The sequence below is a fragment of the Arachis ipaensis genome, chromosome B1 (genome assembly GCF_059453495.1).
Source record: "Arachis ipaensis isolate K30076 ecotype BB chromosome B1, ASM5945349v1, whole genome shotgun sequence".
Taxonomy (NCBI): Eukaryota; Viridiplantae; Streptophyta; class Magnoliopsida; order Fabales; family Fabaceae; genus Arachis; species Arachis ipaensis.
The window spans coordinates 122515367-122540638 of record NC_142436.1 but is presented as its reverse complement, the minus strand read 5'-3'; the positions used below and the strand labels follow the sequence as shown (position 1 = coordinate 122540638).

The 25272-nt window shown below is 36.4% G+C and overlaps 1 non-coding gene across 1 annotated transcript; it reads right to left on the bottom strand.

The window, feature by feature from the left end:
- Positions 1-17389: 17389 nt before the first annotated feature.
- LOC148578194 (small nucleolar RNA R71) lies at positions 17390-17497 on the bottom strand. The gene has a single exon (XR_015904723.1). It is a non-coding gene; the product is annotated as a small nucleolar RNA R71 (small nucleolar RNA).
- Between the last annotated feature and the right edge of the window lie 7775 nt (positions 17498-25272).

Sequence of the window (25272 nt, the reverse complement as noted above, 5' to 3'; positions counted from 1 at the left end):
GACTAAAATCCGAATCCTTGATTAACCCAAATTTCCCACCTAACCTAAGACAATCCATGTAATCAAAATACAAAACCTAACTATCCATTAACTATGTTTTGCCACATATTCATGCATCCCAATTTTGAGTACAACTCATATGCATTGCTACTGCCATTTACTTTGGGGCATTTTGTCCCCTCTTTATTGCTTGCTCTTTTTTTCTTTTCTTTTTCTCTTTTTTTTTTTTCTTTTGTTTTTCTTGATACATATGGTTAAGGTATTGAACGCATGAACATGTCCTCAACATTCTTTTCACATTTTCACAAAAATGTCTAACATACTCAATTCCCAAACCAAATATTTCCAAATCCAACTTTTCCACACTTAAATCATGAACACTTTCACCAGTCTAAGCTAACCAAGGATTCAAATTAAGAACATTATTGTTTTTCGCTTAGAGTTAATGATGTGCTAAAATAAAGAACAAATGGGGTTAAAAAGGCTCAACATTGGTTTGCGAAGGATAATGAAAGGGTAAGGCCATGTAGGTATGTGAGCTATAGTGAAATAAAGGCCTCAATCACGTAGGTGTATGCATACATCAAATAATGAAAATATAGAATTAAGCAAGATAAAGATCACAATTTTAGAGAGAACAACACACACCGAAATAAAATATTGGTTGATGAAATCCAACCAATCAAATAGGTTCAAAATCTCACTAGTCTTGTGTGTTCGAGCTCTAAAACCATGTTCCAAAATAAAATTTCTTCAAGCAAGTTCAACAAAATATTTAATTCAAATTAGTGAAATGCTATAAAATAGTTTCTTGAAAAAGAATTCATCACTTCAACCAAGTAAGACATAAATGCAAGCAACTAACTACACATGAAATCTATTATGCAATGGAACAACTAACTAACAAAGAAGAGTAAGAATTGGTGTTGAAAAGAAAGTAACTAACCCCCAGAAGTCGGTATCGACCTCCCCACACTTAAAGATTGCACCGTCCTCGGTGCATGCAAAGATGTGCAAGTGGACGGGTTGCTACAACTGATGCTCTTTCTCAAAAGATTGTGCGGCAAAACTTATTTTCACCCCATTTAGAAGTTTTCCGTTTTCCTTCTTGGTGGCCATCCTAAAATAAGAGAAAAAGGAAGAAGAATAACCCACAAACAAAGATATACAAACAAATAAAGTCTAGGTGGGCTAATTCCAAATAATAATGAGGTTCTCAACTACATGGTAGCTACATCATAGAAGTGAGAAAATAATAGAAGCAAAGGGCATGTCAACTAAATAGCAAACAAGTTAAGAAGCACCCAAAATAATGCAAGAAATATGCAGCAGTTGAGTAAGAACATTCAACATCGATAGTATAATAAGAAACTTAGAAAAGAAAATAAGAACAAGCAACAAAGTGAAAATGCAATAAATGAAAGTATGCAAATGCAATAAATAAGGAAGAATAAAGATGAGAAGGGAAAGGAATGAAGAAGAAGAAAAGGAAAAGATGACGCGATGTGTAAGCATCATCCACGCGTACGCGTGGGTTGCAGGATAAGGATGTGAATTGGGCTCCGCACACAACACTCGCACAGTGGTAGCCCAACTCTCTGTTTTTAGTACTGCACTATCAAAATTTTGATATCGACGTGCACGCGTCGTCCACACCTACGCGTGGGTGGGAAAAACGCAAATGACGCGTACGGGTTAGTGATGCGTACGTGTGGGGTTGGCTATGTGCGTAGCACCCCACCAGCAGGTCTTCGCACAACTCTCTGTCCAGGCCGCGCCTAGCGCGCCGTTCCAGCACGGTTTGGGCATGAACCAAATTTGGGCATCGACCTGTATGCATCAATCACGCGCACGCGGGACAGCTCCCCCTTTTTTTAATGAAGAAACTAACAAGCTATCAAATTAGTGCCAACCATTATTAAATAAGTAAAACCACAACCTAAACTAAATAATCCTAACTAAAAATGAAAATGTAATTTATTACCAATAAAAAAAAAAGAAAATATGAAGAATTTACCATGGTGGGGTGTCTCTCACCTAGCACTTTTAGTTAAAGTACTTAAGTTGGACATTTGGTGAGCTCCTTGTCATGGTGGCTTATGCTTGAACTCATCTTGAAACTTCCATCAATGCTTAGACTTCCAATAAGCTCCAATATTTCTAAGTGAATTCACCAAGACTTGATGAAGTTCTTCACTAGCTTTGAGCTCCCAAAGTTGATCCTCTTGTATGCCGGGATCCCAAATCTTGTTTCTACACCCATCTTTAAGTGGGTCATCATTGTTTCAACCGGGTGGAAAGCAATTTAAATTCTCAATGAAGTACCAAACTCTTGTCTTAGATCCAACCAATTGATCATTAGTCCAACCCTTGCATCTAGCTCTTGAAATCTCAACCGTGATGAGTCTTGATTTGCAGCTCCAACCACTAAACATCCTTCTCTTACACTTCATTTCACAAAGCCTCCTAAGTTGGCCATCTGTTTCAAGAATACCATACTCAAGTGGGACAGTAAAGCGAATAGAGATAAGTTTTATCCACTCAAATGAAGGAGTAGACAGCAACCTAGGTAGAGAAGTCTCCAACAATCTTGACAAGGCATATTCAACTCCCGTCCAACCTTGCCGAAGAACTTCAACCTTTTGAAAAGATTTTTCACCTTCAAGCTCTTCCTCACCAAGTTCATCCAACTCTTCTCCGTCACTCAAATCATAAATATGAGGTTGAGAGGAATCTACCTTAACGTTGCTTTCAATGTCATCGGGAGAAGGTTCTTCAAACTCAAGGGGTTCACTTGTAGATGCAAATTCATTACTAAGATGGCTTGATTCATGATCATCATCACCAAGGGAACTTGCTTCTTGATCTATTATGTCCAGTTCTTCATAGGGAATATGCCTTGGAGGTTGTGCACTAGCCTCCTCAACATCGATTTCAAGCTTCTTGGAGGAAGACTCTGCCACTCTAGATTCCCATTGAGGTTCAGCATCTCCTAAGTCTTCGACCACTTTTTCCTCTTCAACAATTACGGCTCCCTCAAATTGTTCCAATACAAAGTCACATTCCTCACTTTCCACTGGAGTTTCTAATCTCTCTTTTATGCTACACTCCTCATTAGATTCTTCACATGCGGCCATGGGGGTACTTTTAGTGTTGAAGTGCAGTGAAGCTAAATTATCTACTACCTCGGTTAAGGTAGCTATGAACTCTAGTATCGTCCTTTGCATCTCTCTTTGCCCCTGAAGAAAAACACCAAGGGTGTTATCCATTGGAGACTGGAGTGGATATAAGGGTTCATCGGTTGGGAGAAGAGGTTCATAATAGGAGGGTGGTTCATCATGATAAGGATGTGGCGGTTTAACACTCTCCATCTTTTCCACTTATTGTACAACACACTCCAGTCCCTTGTTCTCAAGTTGAGATTTGTTATCCATGAGAGCTTCGTGTGCTTTTCGGCTTTCCTCTCGCTCCATTTGATAGATGATTGCTTGAAGTCGATCCATTGCTTCCTTAAAATGATCCTGTGGCTCTTCTTCCGCTTGGCTAACATAATTAGGATTATATTGTAGTTGAAAGCTCGCATACATTGGAGGTGGTGTATATTGAGGTGGTGGTTCTTGGGAGTAATTGGGTTGGAATTGGGGTGGTTCTATGTATGGCTCATATGGTGGTTGGTTTGGGAGATAAGGATTAAGGTCAAATGGAAGTGTTTGGTAGGATGAGGCTTTTGAGTATGGTTGAAGGCTTTTGAGTATGGTTGAAGGCTATGTTGTGGGGGATAAGAGTCATAGGTGTATGGTGGTAGTTGTTAATTATCACAGAGAGGTCTACCATAACCATTGTCTTGGTATGCATCATGGAATGGTTATTGCTCACAATACATTGGAGGAGGTTGTTGCCAAGATGGTTGCCCATTAGCTTGAGGCTCCTCCCACCTTTGATTGTTCCATCCTTGATGCATGTTCTTATTGTAGCTTCCGTTCCCTACAACAAAATTTGAACCAAACTCATAGCCAAAGGGGTGAGAATTCATAGTAACAAGAGAAAATAAAAACAAAAACTAATAAGAAATAATAAAAAAAACTCCTAAAACTTGAAACAACTAACAAAGAAACAAAAAGGCAAACATATTCAGAATATTCACAATAGCCAATAATAAGGCACACATTTGCAATTTCCTGGCAACGGCGCCAAAAGCTTGACGGAGGAAAAATGTCGGTAAAGGTTTTTACAAAAATTATCGCATTGCAAGTATAGTTCTAAACCGATAATTAAACCTCAATCAATGTTTAAATTGTATGTCACTTAAGCAAACCCAATAAAATTAACCGAAGTATTTAAACCTCGAGTCATCTCTCAAGGAATTGCAGGAAAGTGTATTTATTATTGGTTATGAAAAAGTATCTTTTTGGGTTTTGAGTTTAATAAGCAAGGACTGTAAATAACAAGAAAATAAACTAACAACTAAGAAAAGTCCTAGCAAGGGTTGAGAAGGGGAATTCCTATCCTCATTACCATTGTCAATTGTGATGGTAATTGCAAATTGCTCTCACTTAGTTAACCTCTAACAATTGAAGGAAATTCAAGTGAGCAAATCAACTTGAGTTCACAAGTCCTAATCAAAGACTAGAGTTAGTGAAGCTCAAGCCAGCTAGCAACTTTCAATCACCAACCAACAAGAGACTTTGACAATTCAAGAGTCTCCAAATTACTCAATCCAAGCTAAGAATATAAAAATCTAATTTAAAATCCAACCAAGCATTTTATCAAACACTTGAAAGGTATAAAATAAAAGCATAGAAAATTGACAAGACATAGGAAATTCTAAAACTAACCAAAGCAAAGAAATAACCATAACAAGCAATTGAACAATAAGAAACATGAAACATAAATTGCATTAATGAAAATTGAGAGTAACACATGAACTCATAAACTAAATTAGCAAAATAAAAGAATCAATAAGGGAAGTAGGTAACTAAAGTGCTAGAACAAATAAAAGTAAGAGAAAACTAAATTAAAAGAAGATTAAACCTGAACCTAAAGAGAATTTGAAAGAAGAAACCCTAAACCTAGAGAGAGAAAAGAGCCTCTCTCTCTCTAGAATTTTACATCTAAAACCTAAAAGTGTAAAAAAAAATGAAAAGTGAATGATTCCCCCTTCCAGCTCCACTCTGTAGCCTCTAATCAGTATTTTCGGGCATGAAACTGGGTCCAAGCAGCCCAAAAATCGCCCACAGCGTTTTCTGTAAATTGCAGCACGTGACGCTCGTTATGCGTACGCGTCGCTGAACAAATCCCTGGTCACGCGTACGCATCATCCACGCGTATGCGTCGCATCCAGCTTCTCAAAACATCAATTTCTTGTGTTCCTTCCACTTTTGCATGCTTTCTTTCCATCCTCTAAACCGTTCCTGCCCTATAAAACCTGAAAACATTGAACAAACATATCACAGCATCGAATGGTAACAAGAGAGGATTAAAATTAGCAAATTTAAGGCTAAAGAAGCATGTTTTCAACCATAGCATAAAATTAGGAGGAAAAATGTAAAACATGCAAATTATATGCATAAGTGTGAGAATAATAGATAAAATTCACTCAATTTCATACAAAATAAACCATAAAATAGTGGTTTATCAATTCGGTCCTTCTCTTATTCTTCCTTATTGCTTTCGATTTCACGCTTTATGTTCTTTTTTATCGATACGTGAGTGTTACGACTTCGCGATTTTATTTTCACTCTTTTCAGGATTCTCGATTAATACTTCCTTTCAAATATATATGTATTATAATCCACCTGAGAGTCGTACCACCATGATATCATTGACTTATGACTCGAGTATAAGGATTTGAATATTAGGGTGTTACAGATCGGACCTCACCTTATTCTCTCCTTCTTTGTTCCAGAAATTATTGTGAGATTGAATTTTCTCAATGTGTGTAAAAAAATTAAAATGGATGATAGAGTTATGTTAAAAGTATATTATCATGGTCAGATTTTGTTACAAATACCTGATGGAGTGAAATTTATATGAGAGAATTCATTTGATTTTGTTATTCCTTTCACATTTTCGTCTAAATAACTAAACGGTGTAATTTGTTAGAAGATAGATTCTCAAATATCAACGAGAGTCTATTTTGCACAGGTATCCTATATCAGTATTTAGTGGGTTCGTTCAATTTCAAATCAAGTATGTAACCAATGAAGCGAGCATACAAGAGATGTTTTCAATGTATATTGAAACTCGCTCACAGATGTCGTTCATCAAGCTGTATATTGAGTTTGAACAATCTGAAGCGTACCGAAATATCGATTGGAAAGATTACAATAGTGATAGTGAGGAGGAGTTTGAAAGAAACTATGAGGCCATCAATCCAATTGAAGACGAAGATCATGCTGACAATACTATGGAGGCAGATGTCGCGGAGGTGGCAAATGTACTAACAAACTGGCATCTGTTTGAGGAACCGTCTTTCATGCATGTGTTGGATTTAGAGGCCATGCATGCACCAAAATTTCCTAAATGTATGAATGTTGGTATGTAATTTAAATATTTGTATGATAAATTAATATTGTAAATTTAGTTAAATTTGCGGGTAATTACTTGACAAGTATGAGAAGGAATATAATTTTGTTATTATTTATATTGTAGATCGATCAATAACATATGTGATCCGTGGAATATAATTTATTAATTAGCAATTGTTTACTTATTTATTTTGTTAAATATTGAATAATTATCTGACTAAGTTTAGGTAACTTTATAGTTAAATTTTGGTAATTACTTGATTAGGAATACATATATGTTTATATTTATGTTAATTTATTAAATATTTATTTATAATGTATCATTTTAATTGATTTTTGCAATATAAATTCATAAATATTTATTTATAACTTATAGATAGATTTTAATTTTAATTTTACTTATTTATTAAATATTTATTTTGTGGTGCTGTTGTGGCAGAAACTCTTGTTGTGGTAGACGGTGAATTTGACATGGGAATAGAATCCAGTACCAAGGAGGCTATCGTTATGGCGATCAAATATTATACCATCTGTAGAGGTATAGACTACCGGGTGTATAAGTCAGAACTGATGACATTTTATGCTGAACGTAGATAATATGACACAAATTGTAATTGGCTGATCAGGGTTAGCATGATCCGCAGGAAGTACTGTTGGGAGATAAGGAGGTACAATGGTAGTCACACTTGTACTAGAGCCATCATTTCTCAGGACCATCCGAAGCTAGATTCCAACACAATTGCAGAAGCAATAAAGCCATTAGTACTTGGTAGAGGTTGATCCCTCTATAAAGGTGAAATTAGTCATTGCAAAAGTATAGTCGAAGTTTAATTACACCATAAGTTATCGCAAAGCATAGTTAGCAAAGAAAAAGTCAGTGAAAAATTTTTCGAAAGTTGGGAAGCTTCGTACGAAGCTTTACCCATATGGTTTGAGACCATGTGTCACAAGGAGCCATCAACAGCCATTATTTTGAAACCATGCCTGCGTACTTGGGGGATGACTTGGTAACTGATATTCGGGTATTACATCGAGTCTTCTAGAGTTATTACTCTTGCATTAGAGCATTCAAACATTGCAAACTAGTTGTATAGGTAGACGGGATTCACTTATATGAAAAATATAAGGGTTGTCTATTGGTTGTAGTTGCATAGGATGGTAACAATAATATCGTGCCTATTGCATTTGCCATTGTGGAGGGAGAGACTTCTTACACGTAACACTTTTTTCTTAGTAACTTGTGACAACATGTGATGACAAGTGATGTTATAGGCCTTATCTCTAATCGATACGACTCTTTTAGTTCAGCTATTACTCGTAGTAACAGAGCTTAGTCACCTCCTAGAATTTTTCACATGTTTTGCATCTGGCATATAAAGTCAAACTTTTTGAGGAAGTTCAAGGCACCGTACATGCAAAAGCTTATAGTCAACATAGGTAAATTTGAATATATTGAAGTTTGTTATTGTTATAGTTACCATTATTACAAATTTCATTTATATTTGGGATTTGCACTTTTTTTTATAGCAAGATATTCGAGGATGGTTTGAATACGAGATGTACTATCATCGTTTATGTGAATGCGGTGAGGCTTCACTAACTGGTTGAAACAGATCTCATGTGAATAGTATAATTTGGCATTTGATGGTGGATATCGATGTGATCATATGACCACGAACCTAGTGGAATGTATCAATTTGGTCTTGAAGGGGGCGCGTAATCCCCTAGTCATTGCACTGGTCAAGACAATATTTTATAGGCTTAATGAGTTATTTACCATGAAAAGAGACGAGGCTAGGGCTCGCATTAATATACTGGACATCTTTTCTCTGAGCTTGTGACTACCAAATTGCATGCAAATCAGCGTACATTAGAAACATCAAGGTTAATTGTTTCGACAGGAAGAATGAGGTCTTTTAAGTGTGTGAAAGGCCTAGTGGAGTGGAGTAGGCGGTTGACCTACGTCAACAATGTTGTGACTGTGGTTAGTTCCAACTGTGGTTTGCACTCATGACTTTTCATGCCAAATAGCTTTGCCCCTTTTGCATCCACACACCTAGCTAAGCTTGATGAATAACCATGTGGCATTTTATTTCAAACTTTGCATCCATTTACATACAACATTCTTTTCATGACGTGGCAAGCAAATTTCGCAGCAAAATTTGGAGGTGACAAAAGTCGCAGCAAATTCTGCAACAAAGTTTTTGAAATAAAAATCACACTAACGAAAGTCACAGCAGAATTTGTAGAAAATGAAATTCGCAATTAATTCTGCAACAAAATTTTTACAACTTAATCCGCAGCAACATTTGCAGGTAATGGAAGTCGTAGAAAATTTTGCAACAAAATCTACAGCAATATAATTCACAACAAAATTGACAAGAAAGTTGATTTACAGCTAAATGCACAACAATTTTCTCGCAGCTAAATCTGTAGATTTTGTTGCTGCAGATTTTGCTGCGAATTTGACATGACTCAAACTTGTTGCCAAAATTATCTAGAACTTTTGCTTCGAATATTTACTTGCAAATTTTTTCGCAGTAACAATTCGCAAGTAATATATTTCACGTCTTTTAGTGCAAAAAGTAGTTGCGAAATTTGCTGCGAATTGTGAAGTTCGTAGCAAAACTTTTACATATTATCCATGAATGAAAAATTTACAGTAAAATTTGCAACAAATTTCTACGAAAAAATTTGTAGGTAATATCTGCAGCTATTTTACTGTTTCTTAGTAGTGCATGCATGACACGTGGTTGTGGTGCCAATTACTGAGCTGCCAACTTAGACCGTTCGATTTGCTCTAACCTATCATCACAATAGCGTCAAACACCACACTCCCTAATAACGTTGGGTTACACCATTGTGATACCCATTTCAAAATTAAAATGTGCGATATTAGTACCTCATTTATAAATGAGCCTACTGTAAACAGTCAAAAACTAAAAAATAGAAAAGTCAAAGTTTGATGTTTGGTAGCACATAGCATGTACATAACATACGTGGGGTTATCAACTAATAGTGTATAAAAGAATTGACTTATGACAAAAATTATTTTGCCAAAAGGAAGTATATAAATAGAAGAAAAACGTTATTTGTACATTTATAATCTTACATTGATGATATTTTGAGATATTAAATTTTAAAATAAAATACTTTAAAAAACATATACGAACAACAATGTAATTAAGTAATTATAATTTAAGTATCTAAAAAGAAGGTACAAATGATTAAGTGGCATTAGTTTGTTTTAAGGAATTTTGATTTATTCTCAAAAATGAATAAATAGATATTTCTAACCATAAAAGATTCGAGTACTGACAAAACTGATCACGAAAAAAATTAAACTAATATTATATTCATGAAAGATTATTATTATTTGACAAAAATACTCAATTATTAAATTTGAAATTGACCTCGCTAAAAAAATGTTAAATTCGTAAATTGCTCAAATCATCATCTTCACTACAACCATCAAATTCAAAATAATAACTGCATACACCAACTCCTTCCTAATTTTTTCCTACTACTACTAATCCTAATCAATGTTCAAAACCTACTCCTATTGCATTGCTGCTATAGTGAATTTAGAGGGAACTTAGTCGTTGATTTGCGCCTAGCACCTTGAAGAATCACATATTTACCTTCACCTATAATTAGATGAATACCTAAATTTAGAACAAGAAAATTAGATAATTAAATATTATATAAATATTAAATTAGTATCCAACAATCTAACATACCATTAACAAATCTTCTATTCCAGTTGCAAGCACAAATCACAACCTCCATATTTTCTAGCAACATACGACTTCTATATTTGTTAATGACATGAGCTCCAATACTAAATACTAAATTCTCAAAATAATTCTTTGACAAAAGTGGCTCATCCAAGTATGTATCAAGTTCATTCTTTCCACTAGAAACCTCAGTTTGATTGTTACGTTTCATTAATTTCTAGCAAAATAGTAAATAGGAAAATAAATTATCTAATCTTATTAGGATAGAACAATGATAATAAAATAATATAAGAGAATCAACATGTGTTAAATCTACTTACACCAATAATTGCAAGTCTCTTCTTGCTTACACTTTCAGGATTAGGTACCATGTATGAAGATTGAATACTAGCTCCTTGTGCATCAATAGTTGAAAGATAATTCTTGTCATATTTTTTGAAAAACTTGTATAACTTTTTTCTCACATGTTCTACCTTTTCTTTTGCAGTTTCAGCATTAATCTCTTCCTACATAAGTCTAGGGTCAAGAATAGCACCGAATGGAAGAATAACTTCTGTTTGCATCCATCATACTGAGCACGTTCTATATTATCATCAACAAGTCTAATTTTTGTGAAATATCTTCCCACATCACATGTTATTGCCTTTTTAACACTCTAAGTTTTTACATCGACATGCTGTTTTTCAAATTTTTTTTTGAAAATTAGTTTTATTTTGATGAGCTAGTTCTGAATTTTGAAAATAAAATAAATAATAATGTAATATTATTATTATGTTATTTTTTTTAATTTAAATGCTATAATTAAAATAGAGTTTTGATAATAATATTATTATTGGGTTCGATATCCACCGATATAAGTAAATATCAGTATTTTTTGATGCACTTAGAGTTACTAATACTTCATCGTATATTTGTATTTCTTATAATAATTATTTTACTAATGTCATTTATATTAGTAACTTATATATATTTATCCCCATATGTATTATTACTTGTGTTTTAACACATTTACCTTCGTAATTATCCGTTTAAGATATTTATAACTTGAACTGCTAACTCAGCAGCCTTTATAACTTGACACATAACCCCCCACGCTTGACACATAATCATCACTATCAATATTAATCATAATTCCTTCATGCATGGATGAACCATTTGGGAAAAAGAAAGAAAGAAAGAAGCCAAGAGAGAGAAGAGAGCACTGTGACCTCTCATGAACTTCGAACCTTGATTTCTTGAGCCCCGTAACTCCAATAAAAAATCTAATATGATTAAAGTATTTATATTTTTCTCCTCTTCTTGTTGACATCACTTTTGTTTTGGAAAAATTGACGGTGATGTTTTCTCCCTTCCTTGGTGGTTCGGTGGAATGGTGCATTGAAAGGAGTAGCCGATTTTCAATGTTTTCCCCTTCAATTTCTCATTCAGAAGCCTTCCCTAAAGTTTCAGTTGTTGTAATTCTCGTACGAAGATAGATTTTAGTAATTTTGTAATAATTTAATATATTCTTAATGTGTGATTGTTGGTTTGATGAGTATTGCTTGAAATTGAATGAGTTTATCCTTGATTTTTGTTGAAATTTTGATGTTTGATGAGCTTTATGGTTTGGTCACCAAGAATAGTCCATGACCAAATTGTTATTGATGAATTTAGGGATCATATCAAGTATGATTTAATAAGATTTGGTAGTTGAAAGGTTAAAGTGAACTCTGTGAAAAATCGGTAACCGAAAAGCTCAAAAACGAATTTAAAATCAAGTATATATTTTGAAAGATCACAAGAAAGGGTTTTGATTTTGAGAAGGAGTGTTTGTCACCCACACAAAATTATTTTCGAGTAATAAAATGTAATTTGATAAAAGATCGGAGTTAAAAATAGTAATTATATAAGTTTTGGGGTATTTTGAGTAATAAGTAAAAGTTCAGGAGTGAAACAGATATTTTATAAATATTCAGGGTTATTTTTAGAAATATGAAGTTAAATTAGTGATTTTATAAAATGTTGGGTGAAAAAGTGAAATATTTAAAAGCTTGAAATTTAAAACAAAATTTCTAAAATTTAAGAATAAAGCCTTACAAACTTCAATATTAAAATAAAAATATTAAATATTACTAATCTTTAATCAATATTATTACTTATAATCATTTAACTAGTATATTTTTATTAGTATATATTTATTAAAGTTATTATCATTTTTATCGAACAAGAGAGAAAGATAAAATAATGAGATTTTCTAAAAGCGTTAGAAACATAGAGTTAAATTGAGAATCTTATGATTCTCCTTTCATAAAACATTTAGGAAAAGTTAAGAGAATAGTGCGAAGATAACATGTGAAGTTGAAAGAAAGAAGAGAAAAGATAAGTAACTGTTGATTGTGTCTGCTGCTAAAGGTGCAATAGAGATATGGTGGTGAGTCCACTTAGAGTTGCTTTTCAGTGTAGGGAAAACATATTTTAGCAGAGAGAGTTGCACCTATAATGGAAATTACTTACAAAGGTTAAGTTTGGTATGCTGTAAGGTTGTAGAGGTTATGCCGCTGGAAAGCCATATTTGACACGGGGTGTTGGATTACATCGGGAGCGGGTAAAAACCGACGGATGGACTCATTACCTGTATTAGGAATAGACATACATCATATTGTTTGTGCATATTTTCCATGAAATTCATTATTTGTGGTTATGTGTGCACTGTACTTAATTTATGTGTCCTCTAAACATTGAGTTGGTTGTGCTGTGTTGATTGTTGTTGTTGGCTGAGTATATAATAAAATGAATCTAACTAGCTATCCTGATCCTACTAAGTGTAACACCCTACCACACAGAATATTATACCTAGGATGTATAACAGAGGTGGTGAGGTGCTACGACTTCTAAAATTAAATGTATACATATAATAGCAGAAAGAATATAATAACCTAGGAGTCTTGAAAAATGTGTAAAACAAAATCGTCGATTGAAAAGCGCAACGCTCCGGAATCGGAATAACTCGCGTGTGAAGAAAACTATAACTATCAAACATAAGATAATAAAGGTAGGAATAGAGAGCCAAGTGATGAGCGGATAATTTATACGCTTTTTGGCATTGTTTTTAGTATGTTTTTAGTAAAATCTAGTTACTTTTAGGGATGTTTTTATTAGTTTTTATGCTAAATTTACATTTCTGGACTTTACTATGAGTTTGTGTGTTTTTCTGTGATTTCAGGTACTTTCTGGCTGAAATTGAGGGACTTGAGCAAAAATCAGATTCAGAGGTTGAAGAAGGACTGCTGATGCTGTTGGATTCTGACCTCCCTGCACTCAAAGTGGATTTTCTAGAGCTACAGAACTCAAAATGGCGCGCTTCCAATTGCCTTGGAAAGTAGACATCCAGGGCTTTCCAACAATATATAATATTCCATACTTTGGCCGAGTTTAGATGACGTAAAAGGGCGTTGAACGCTAGTTCTATGCTGCTGTCTGGAGTTAAACGCCAGAAACACGTCACGAACCAGAGTTGAACGCCAGAAACACGTTACAACCTGGCGTTCAACTCCAGAAAGAGCCTCTGAAGGTGTAACATTCAAGCTCAGCCCAAGCACACACCAAGTGGGACCCAGAAGTGGATTTATGCATCAATTACTTATCTCTGTAAACCCTAGTAACTAGTTTAGTATAAATAGGACTTTTTACTATTGTATTAGACATCTTATGATTTTTAGTTCATCTTTGGATCACCCTGGATTGTATTTTTGATCCTGTGATCTCGTTTTGGGAGCTGGCCATTCGGCCATGCCTGGACCCTTCACATGTATTTTCAACGGTAGAGTTTCTACACTCCATAGATTAAGGTGTGGAGCTCTGCTGTTCCTCAAAGATTAATGCAAAGTACTACTGTTTTTCTATTCAATTCAACTTATTCCGCTTCTAAGATATTCATTCGCACTTCAACCTGAATGTGATGAACGTGAAAATCATCATCATTCCCTATGAACGCGTGCCTGACAACCACTTCCGTTCTACCTTAGATTGAATGAGTATCTCTTGGATCTCTTAATCAGAATCTTCGTGGTATAAGCTAGATTGATGGCGGCATTCATGAGAGTTCGGAAAGTCTAAACCTTATCTGTGGTATTCCGAGTAGGACTCTGGGATTGAATGACTGTGACGAACTTCAAACTCGCGATTGCTGGGCATAGTGACAGACGCAAAAGGAGGGTGAATCCTATTCCACTATGATCGAGAACCTCAGATGATTAGTCGTGCTGTGACAGAGCATTTGGACCATTTTCACAAGAGGATAGGATGCAGCCATTGGCAAGGGTGATGCCTCCAGACGATTAGCCATGCAGTGACAGCGCATCGGACCATTTTCCAGAGAGGATTAAAAGTAGCCATTGACAACAGTGATGTCCTTACATAAAGCCAGCCATGGAAAGGAGTAAGACTGATTGGATGAAGACAGCAGGAAAGCAGAGGTTCAGAGGAACGAATGCATCTCTATACGCTTATCTGAAATTCTAACCAATGAACTACATAAGTATTTCTATCCTTATTTTCTATTTATTGTTAATATTCGAAAACTCCATAACTATTTGATATCCGCCTGACTGAGATTTACAAGGTGACCATAGCTTGCTTCATACCAACAATCTCCGTGGGATCGACCCTTACTCACGTAAGGTTTATTACTTGGACGACCCAGTGCACTTGCTGGTTAGTTGTATCGAAGTTGTGAATGAAAAACGATTTATTAAGACGTGCGTACAGAGTTTTTGGCGCCGTTGCCTGAGATCACAATTTCGTGCACCAAGTTTTTGGCGCCGTTGTTGGGGATTGTTCGAGTTTGAACAACTGACAATTCATCTTGTTGCTCAGATTAGGTAATTTTCTTTTTGTTTTATTTTCAAAAAAAATAAATAAATGTTTTCAAAAAAATATATTTTTCTTCAGAATTTTTAAGAATGAATTCTAGTGTTTCATGATGATTTGTTAAATCCTGGCTGGCTGTGAAGCCATGTCCAAATTCTTTTGGACTGAGGATTTAACTAATCACTTCAATGCATGTAATAGCATACTAAATCTTGGCTGGCTATTAACCCATGCCTAACCCTCAGATTGGAGCTTTAGACTAAAGAGCACAAGATTCCTGGAATTCATATTAAAAATTTTGGAATCCTTATTTTTCTTTTTTTTCAAAATAATCTTCGAAAAATCCAAAAAATTAGAAAATCATAAAAATAAAAAAAAAATTTCATGTTTCTTGTCTGAGTCTTGAGTCAATTTTTAAGTTTGGTATCAATTGCATGTTTCAAAGTTTGCATAAAATTTTCGAAAAATTCATGTATTCATAGTGTTCTTCATGATCTTCAAGTTGTTCTTGGTAAGTCTTCTTGTTTGATCTTGATGTTTTCTTGTTTTGTGTTGTATGGTGTTTTTCATATGCATTCTTGAATTCTTAGTGCCTAAGCATTAAAGATTTCTAAGTTTGGTGTCATGCATGTTTTCTTTGCATATAAAAATTTTCAAAAACATGTTCTTGGTATTCATCTTGACATTCAAAGTGTTCTTGGTGTTCATCTTGACATTCATAGTGTTCTTGCATTCATCACATATTTTGATCCAATACTTTCATGCATTGCATCATTTTCATGTTTTTCTCTCTCATCATTAAAAATTCAAAAATAAAAAAATATCTTTCCCTTTTTGACTCATAAATCTCGAAAATTTGAGTTGACTTTTTCAAAACTTTTTAAAATCTAGTTGTTTTTATGAGTCAAATCAAATTTTCAATTTAAAAATCTTATCTTTTTCAAAATCTTTTTCAAAAATCAAATCTTTTTCATTTTTCTTATTTATTTTCGAAAATTTTAAAAATATTTTTAAAAATCTTTTTCTTATCTTTATCTCCTAATTTTCGAAAATAACATCATCAATTAATGTTTTGATTCAAAAATTTCAAGTTTGTTAATTGCTTGTTAAGAAAGATTCAAACTTTGAGTTCTAGAATCATATCTTGTGATTTCTTGTGAATCAAGTCATTAATTGTGATTTTAAAAATCAAATCTTTTTCAAAACTAATTTCAATCATATCTTTTCAAAAATATCTCTTTATCTTATCTTTTTCAAAATTTGATTTTAAAATATCCTTTCTAACTTCTTATCTTCTTATCTTTTCAAAATTGATTTTCAAATTTGTTTCAACTAACTAACTAACTTTTTGTTTGTTTCTTATATTTTTCAAAACTACCTAACTAACTCTCTCTCTCTAATTTTCGAAAATATCTTCCCTCTTTTTCAAAATTTCTTTTTAATTAACCAATTATTTTAATTTTTTATTTTAATTTTCGAAAAAATTACTAACCTTTTTCAAAAACTATTTTCGAAAATCACTAACTCTTTTTCAAAACTTATTTTCGAAAATTCTCTCTCTCTCTTATCTCCTTCTATTTATTTATTCATCTACTAACACTTCATCTCACCCAAATTCGAACCCCCTCTTCCATCTGTGTTCGAATTTTTTCTTCTTCTTTTCTTCTACTCACACAGGGACCTCTATACTGTGGTAAAAAGGACCCCTATTATTATTTATTTTCTGTCCCTCTTTTTCATATGAGCAGGAGCAAGGACAAGAATATTCTTGTTGAAGCAGATCCAGAACCTGAAAGGACTTTGAAGAGGAAACTAAGAGAAGCTAAATTACAACAATCCAGCAAGCACCTTTCAGAAATTTTTGAACAGGAAGAGGAGATGGCAGCCGAAAATAATAATAATAATGCAAGGAGGATGCTTGGTGACTTTACTGCACCTAATTCCAACTTACATGAAAGAAGCATCTCCATTCCTGCCATTGGAGCAAACAATTTTGAGCTTAAACCTCAATTAGTTTCTCTGATGCAGCAGAACTGCAAGTTTCATGGACTTCCATCTGAAGATCCTTTTCAGTTCTTAACTGAATTCTTGCAGATCTGTGATACTGTTAAGACTAATGGAGTAGATCCTGAAGTCTACAGGCTCATGCTTTTCCCTTTTGCTATAAGAGACAGAGCTAGAGTATGGTTGGACTCTCAACCTAAGGATAGCCTGAACTCTTGGGATAAGCTGGTCAAGGCTTTCTTAGCCAAGTTCTTTCCTCCTCAAAAGCTGAGTAAGCTTAGAGTGGATGTTCAGACATTCAGACAGAAAGAAGATGAATCCCTCTATGAAGCTTGGGAGAGATACAAAGGACTGACCAAAAAGTGTCCTTCTGACATGCTTTCAGAATGGACCATCCTGGATATATTCTATGATGGTCTATCTGAATTAGCTACGATGTCATTGGATACTTCTGCAGGTGGATCCATTCACCTAAAGAAAACGCATGCAGAAGCTCAAGAACTCATTGACATGGTTGCTAATAACCAGTTCATGTACACTTCTGAGAGGAATCCTGTGAGTAATGGGACACCTATGAAGAAGGGACTTCTTGAAATTGATACTCTGAATGCATATTGGCTCAGAATAAAATATTGACTCAGCAAGTCAATATGATTTCTCAGAGTCTGAATGGAATGCAAATTGCATCCAATAGTACTCAAGAGGCATCTTCTGAAGAAGAAGCTTATGATCCTGAAAACCCTGCAATAGCAGAGGTGAATTACATGGGTGAACCTTATGGAAACACCTATAACCCCTCATGGAGAAATCACCCAAATCTCTCATGGAAGGATCAACAAAAGCCTCAACAAGGCTTTAATAATGGTAGAAGAAATAGGTTTAACAATAGTAAACCTTTTCCATCATCCACTCAATAATAGACAGAGAACTTTGAACAAAATACCTCTAATTTAGCAAACTTAGTCTCTGATCTATCTAAGGCCACTGTAAGTTTCATGAATGAAACAAGGTCCTCCATTAAAAATTTGGAGGCACAAGTGGGCCAGCTGAGTAAAAGGATCACTGAAATCCCTCCTAGCACTCTCCCAAGCAATACAGAAGAAAATACAAAAGGAGAGTGCAAGGCCATTGACATAGTCAACATGGCCGAACCTGTAAGGGAAGGAGAGGACGTGACTCCCAAGGAGGAAGACCTTCTGGGACGTCCAGTGATCAATAAGGAGCTTCCCTCTGAGGAACCAACGGAATCTGAGACTCATCTAGAGACCATAGAGATTCTATTAAACCTCCTTATGCCCTTCATGAGCTCTGATGAGTATTCCTCTTCTGAAAAAAATGAGGATGTTACTGAAGAGCAAGTTACCAAGTACCTTGGTGCAATCATGAAGCTGAATGCCAAATTATTTGGTATTGAGACTTGGGAAGATGAACCTCCCTTGTTCACTAATGAACTGAGTGATCTGGATCAACTGACATTACCTCAGAAGAGACAGGATCCTGGAAAGTTCTTAATACCTTGTACCATAGGCACCATGACCTTTGAGAAGGCTCTATGTGACCTTGGATCAGGGATAAACCTCATGCCCCTCTCTGTAATAGAGAAACTGGGAATCTATGGGGTGCAAGCTGCTAAAATCTCATTAGAGATGGCAGACAATTCAAGAAAACAGGCTTATGGACAAGTAGAGGATGTGTTAGTAAAGGTTGAAGGCCTTTACATCCCTGCTGATTTCATAGTCCTAGATACTGGGAAGGATGAGGATGAATTCATCATCCTTGGAAGTCCCTTCCTAGCCACAGCATGAGCTGTGATTGATGTTGACAGAGGTGAATTAGTCCTTCAATTGAATGGGGACTCCCTTGTGTTTACAACTCAAGGTTATCCTTCTATAAACATGGAGAGGAAACATAAAAAGCTTCTCTCAAAACAGAGTCAACCAGAGCCCCCACAGTCAAACTCTAAGTTTGGTGTTGGGAGGCCACAACCAAACTCTAAGTTTGGTGTTGAACTCCCATATCCAAACTCTAAGTTTGGTTTTGGGAAGTCTCAACAATGCTCTGAACATCTATGAGGCTCCATGAGAGCCCACTGTCAAGCTATTGACATTAAAGAAGCGCTTGTTGGGAGGCAACCCAATTTTTATTTATCTAATTTTTATTTTCATTATTTTTCATGTTTTATTAGGTTCATGATCATGTGGAGTCACAAAATAAATAGCAAAATTGAAAACGGAATCAAAAACAGCAGAAAAAAAATCACACCCTGGAGGAATACCTTACTGGCATTTAAACGCCAGTAAGAAGCATCTGGCTGGCGTTCAACGCCAGAACAGAGCATGGTTCTGGCGCTGAACGCCCAAAATGGGCAGCATCTGGGCGTTTGAACACCAGAATTGCACCCTGGAGAAGAGCTAGTGCTGAACGCCCAGAACAAGCATGGTTCTGGCGTTCAACGCCAGAAATGGGCAACAAATGGGCGTTCAACGCCCAGAACAAGCACCAATCTGGCGCTGAACGCCCAGAGTTGTGTGCAAGGGCATTTTGCATGCCCAATTTGGTGCAAGGTTGTAAATCCTTGAACACCTCAGGATCTGTGGACCCCACAGGATCACCTCAGGATCTGTGGACCCCACAGGATCCCCACCTACTTCCACTCACTTCTTCTCACCCCTCTTTCACACAATCCCATAAACACTCTTCCCCAAAACTCTTCACCAATCACCTCAATCTCTCTTCCCTATCACCACTTCACCACTCACATCCATCCACTCTTCCCCATAAACCTACCTTATAAACTCCACCTACCTTCAAAATTCAAAATCAATTTCCCACCCAAACCCACCCTATATGGCCGAACCTTACCCCCCTCCCTTCCCTATATAAAGCCCTCCATTCTTCTTCATTTTCACACAACACAACCCTCTCTTCCCCTTCTTGGCCGAATACACCCCTCCCCCCTCTCCTCCATATTTTCTTCTTCTTCTTCATCTATTCTTTCTTCTCTTGCTCGAGGGCGAGCAAATTTCTAAGTTTGGTGTGGTAAAAGCATAAGCTTTTTGTTTTTCCATTACCATTGATGGCACCTAAGACCGGAGAATCCTCTAGAAAAGGGAAAGGAAAGACAAAAGCTTCCACCTCCGAGTCATGGGAGATGGAAAGATTCATCTCCAAAGCCCATCAAGACCACTTCTATGATGTTGTGGCCAAGAAGAAGGTGATCCCCGAGGTCCCTTTCAAGCTCAAGAAAAATGAGTATCCGGAGATCCGACATGAAATCCAAAGAAGAGGTTAGGAAGTTCTAACAAACCCCATCCAACAAGTTGGCATCCTAATGGTTCAAGAGTTCTATGCCAATGCATGGATCACTAAGAACCATGATCAAAGTAAGAACCCAAACCCAAAGAATTATATTACAATGGTTAGGGGGAAATACTTAGATTTTAGTTCGGAAAATGTGAGGTTGGCATTTAACTTGCCTATGATGCAAGGAGATGCACGCCCCTACACTAGAAGAGTCAACTTTAATCAAAGGTTGGACCAAGTCCTCAGGGACATATGTGTGGAAGGAGCTCAATGGAAGATTGACTCCAAAGGCAAGCCGGTTCAATTAAGAAGACTGGACCTCAAGCCTGTGGCTAGAGGATGGTTGGAGATCATCCAACGCTCCATCATCCTCACTAGCAACCGATCTGAAGTTACTGTGGATCGGGCCATCATGATTCATAGCATCATGATTGGAGAGGAAGTAGAAGTTCATGAAGTCATCTCCCTTGAACTCTACAAAATAGCCGAAAAGCCCTCTCCTGGGGCAAGGCTAGCTTTTCCTCATCTTATTTGCCATCTATGTTACTCAGCTGGAGCTTTCATAGAAGGAGACATTCCCATTGAGAAAGAGAAGCCCATCACTAAGAAAAGGATGGAGCAAGCAAGAGAGCCCATTCATGGATCTCAAGAGACGCATGAAGCTCATCACCATGAGATCCCGGAGATGCCTCAAATGCATTTTCCTCCACAAAACTATTGGGAGCAAATCAACACCTCCCTAGGAGAATTAAGTTCCAACATGGGACAATTAAGGGTGGAACATCAAGAGCACTCCATCATCCTTCATGAAATAAGAGAAGATCAAAAAGCAATGAGGGAGGAGCAACAAAGACAAGGAAGAGACATAGAAGAGCTCAAGGACATCATTGGTTCCTCAAGAAGGAAACGCCACCATCACTAAGGTGGACTCATTCCTTGTTCTTACATTCTCTGTTTTTCGTTTTCTCTATGTTAAGTGCTTATCCATGTTTGTGTCTTCATTACATGATCATTAGTAGTTAGTAACTTTGTCTTAAAGTTATGAATGTCCTATGAATCCATCACCTCTCTTAAATGAAAAATGTTTTAATTCAAAAGAACAAGAAGTACATGAGTTTCGAATTTATCCTTGAACTTAGTTTAATTATATTGATGTGGTGACAATACTTCTTGTTTTCTGAATGAATGCTTGAACAGTGCATATATATTTTGAAGTTGTTTAAGAATGTTAAATATGTTGGCTCTTGAAAGAATGATGATAAGGAGACATGTTATTTGATAATCTGAAAAATCATAAAAATGATTCTTGAAGCAAGAAAAAGCAGCAAAGAACAAAGCTTGCAGAAAAGAAAAAAAAAAGGGAAAAAAAATAATAGCGAAAAAAAAAAGAGAGAAAAAGCAAGCAGAAAAAGCCAAAGCTCTTAAAACCAAGAGGCAAGAGCAAAAAGCCAATAACCCTTAAAACCAAAAGGCAAGGGTAATAAAAAGGATCCCAAGGCTTTGAGCATCAGTGGATAGGAGGGCCTAAAGGAATAAAATCCTGGCCTAAGCGGCTAAACCAAGTTGTCCCTGACCATGTGCATGTGGCGTGAAGGTGTCAAGTGAAAACTTGAGACTGAGCGGTTAAAGTCAAGGTCCAAAGTAAAAGAAGAGTGTGCTTAAGAACCCTGGACACCTCTAATTGGGGACTTTAGCAAAGCTGAGTCACAATCTGAAAAGGTTCACCCAGTTATGTGTCTGTGGCATTTATGTATCCGATGGTAATACTGGAAAACAAAGTCCTTAGGGCCACGGCCAAGACTCATAAAATAGCTGTGTTCAAGAATCAACATACTGAACTAGGAGAATCAATAACACTATCTGAACTCTGAGTTCCTATAGATGCCAATCATTCTGAACCTCAACGGATAAAGTGGGATGCCAAAACTATTCAAGAGGCAAAAAGCTACAAGTCCCGCTCATCTGATTGGAGCTATGTTTCATTGATAGTTTGGAATTTATAGTATATTCTCTTATTTTTATCCTATTTGATTTTCAGCTGCTTGGGGACAAGCAACAATTTATGTTTGGTGTTGTGATGAGCGGATAATTTATACGCTTTTTGGCATTGTTTTTAGTATGTTTTTAGTAAAATCTAGTTACTTTTAGGGATGTTTTTATTAGTTTTTATGCTAAATTCACATTTCTGGACTTTACTATGAGTTTGTGTGTTTTTCTGTGATTTCAGGTACTTTCTGGCTGAAATTGAGGGACTTGAGCAAAAATCAGATTCAGAGGTTGAAGAAGGACTGCTGATGCTGTTGGATTCTGACCTCCCTACACTCAAAGTGGATTTTTTGGAGCTACAGAACTCAAAATGGCGCGCTTCTAATTGCGTTGGAAAGTAGACATTCAGGGCTTTCCAGAAATATATAATAGTCTATACTTTGGCAGAGTTTAGATGACGTAAAAGGGCATTGAACGCCAGTTCGACGCTGCTGTCTGGAGTTAAACGCCAAAAACACGTCACGAACCAGAGTTGAATGCCAGAAACACATTACAACTTGGCGTTCAACTCCAGAAAGAGCCTCTGCATGTGTAACAATCAAGCTCAGCCCAAGCACACGCCAAGTGGGCCCCGGAAGTGGATTTATGCATCAATTACTTATCTCTGTAAACCCTAGTAACTAGTTTAGTATAAATAGGACTTTTTACTATTGTATTAGACATCTTATGATATTTAGTTCATCTTCGGATCATCCTGGATTGTATTTTTGATCCCGTGATCTCGTTTTGGGGGCTGGCCATTCGGCCATGCCTGGACCCTTCACTTATGTATTTTCAACGGTAGAGTTTCTACACTCCATAGACTAAGGTGTGGAGCTCTGCTGTTCCTCAAAGATTAATGCAAAGTACTACTGTTTTTCTATTCAATTCAACTTATTCCGCTTCTAAGATATTCATTCGCACTTCAACCTGAATGTGATGAACGTGACAATCATCATCATTCCCTATGAACGCGTGCCTGACAACCACTTCCGTTCTACCTTAGATTGAATGAGTATCTCTTGGATCTCTTAATCAGAATTTTCGTGGTATAAGCTAGATTGATGGCGGCATTCATGAGAGTCCGGAAAGTCTAAACCTTGTCTGTGGTATTCCGAGTAGGACTCTGGGATTGAATGACTGTGACGAACTTCAAACTCGCGATTGCTGGGCGTAGTGACAGACGCAAAAGGAGGGTGAATCCTATTCCAGTATGATCGAGAACCTCAGATGATTAGCCGTGCTGTGACAGAGCATTTGGACCATTTTCACAAGAGGATAGGATGCAGCCATTGGCAAGGGTGATGCCTCCAGAGGATTAGCCATGCAGTGACAGCGCATCGGACCATTTTCCAGAGAGGATTAAAAGTAGCCATTGACAACAGTGATGTCCTTACATAAAGCCAGCCATGGAAAGGAGTAAGACTGATTGGATGAAGACAGCAGGAAAGCAGAGGTTCAGAGGAACGAATGCATCTCTATACGCTTATCTGAAATTCTAACCAATGAACTACATAAGTATTTCTATCCTTATTTTCTATTTATTATTAATATTCGAAAACTCCATAACTATTTGATATCCGCCTGACTGAGATTTACAAAGTGACCATAGCTTGCTTCATACCAACAATCTCCGTGGGATCGACCCTTACTCACGTAAGGTTTATTACTTGGATGACCCAGTGCACTTGCTGGTTAGTTGTATCGAAGTTGTGAATGAAAAACGATTTATTAAGATGTGCGTACAGAGTTTCTGGTGCCGTTGCCTGAGATCACAATTTCGTGCACCACCAAGTATACAAAATAACAAGCTCTTAGCTTAGCCTGCAAAGTCAAGACTGGCCGGAGAATATACTCACATATATTTATACATATCCAAAACCCAAATGTACATAAATAAAATTCTGCCTCTCCATAAACCTCTAAGAGGATCAAAAGAATAAGTTGTGCGGAGAGAAAGATAAGTACATATATATATATACAACAAAATAACCTAGTAACCACTTCGCTTCAGGAGTCTAGACGCCTAACGAGACGCCTCTCGACCTGCATCTGAAAAATAATAACATAGTATGGAATGAGAACCGGAGGTTCTTAGTATGGTAAAGGTGCCACACACATAATATAGAAGGTCCTGGGAATGCCAGAGGCAATCCTAGAATGCCGACACTCAGATTATAGAGCTTAAAGTATTAAATAGAAGCCATAAAAGGTGGTTTTCTAAGAGTATCTAAGCCTAACTTAACTTAAACTTAAATCTAAGTCCCATACTGCCATTCCTCCATACCTCCATCTCTGTCAGCATTTCACAAACGAATAAACAGATAAGGGCAAGCACAAGAAGGTCACAAATACTGTAGGTAACAAATATCCATTTAGCATGGCAAGTACACTTAGGCACACCCAGTTAATGCACAACAAGTAATTCAAGTAGAATGCATATGATGCATGCCTGTCCTATGGCTGATGAGACTCATCTGTCGGTTATCCAGCCAACCCGACAAGTCCGAAAACCTTAGACTGTCCCTCGACGTGCATCCCCAAGAGTCTATGCATAGCTTTTCTTTTCAGATAATCAATATTGCTCAATAGGGGTTAACATTCCCAGGAATTTATATGTGTCCGGTCACCCTTACATTGTAGGGTCAACAGAGTATCGAGCTTTCAACCTGGTACACGTGGTGGCAAGCCACGGTACTTTATCAAGGGAATCTCGTATCTCAGATCATTTAATCATTCAAGACAAGTTTCATACATGATCATTCATTTGATTATCAAGCCAAGCATCATACATGATCATCCGTAATATTTCATAATCAATTCATCAC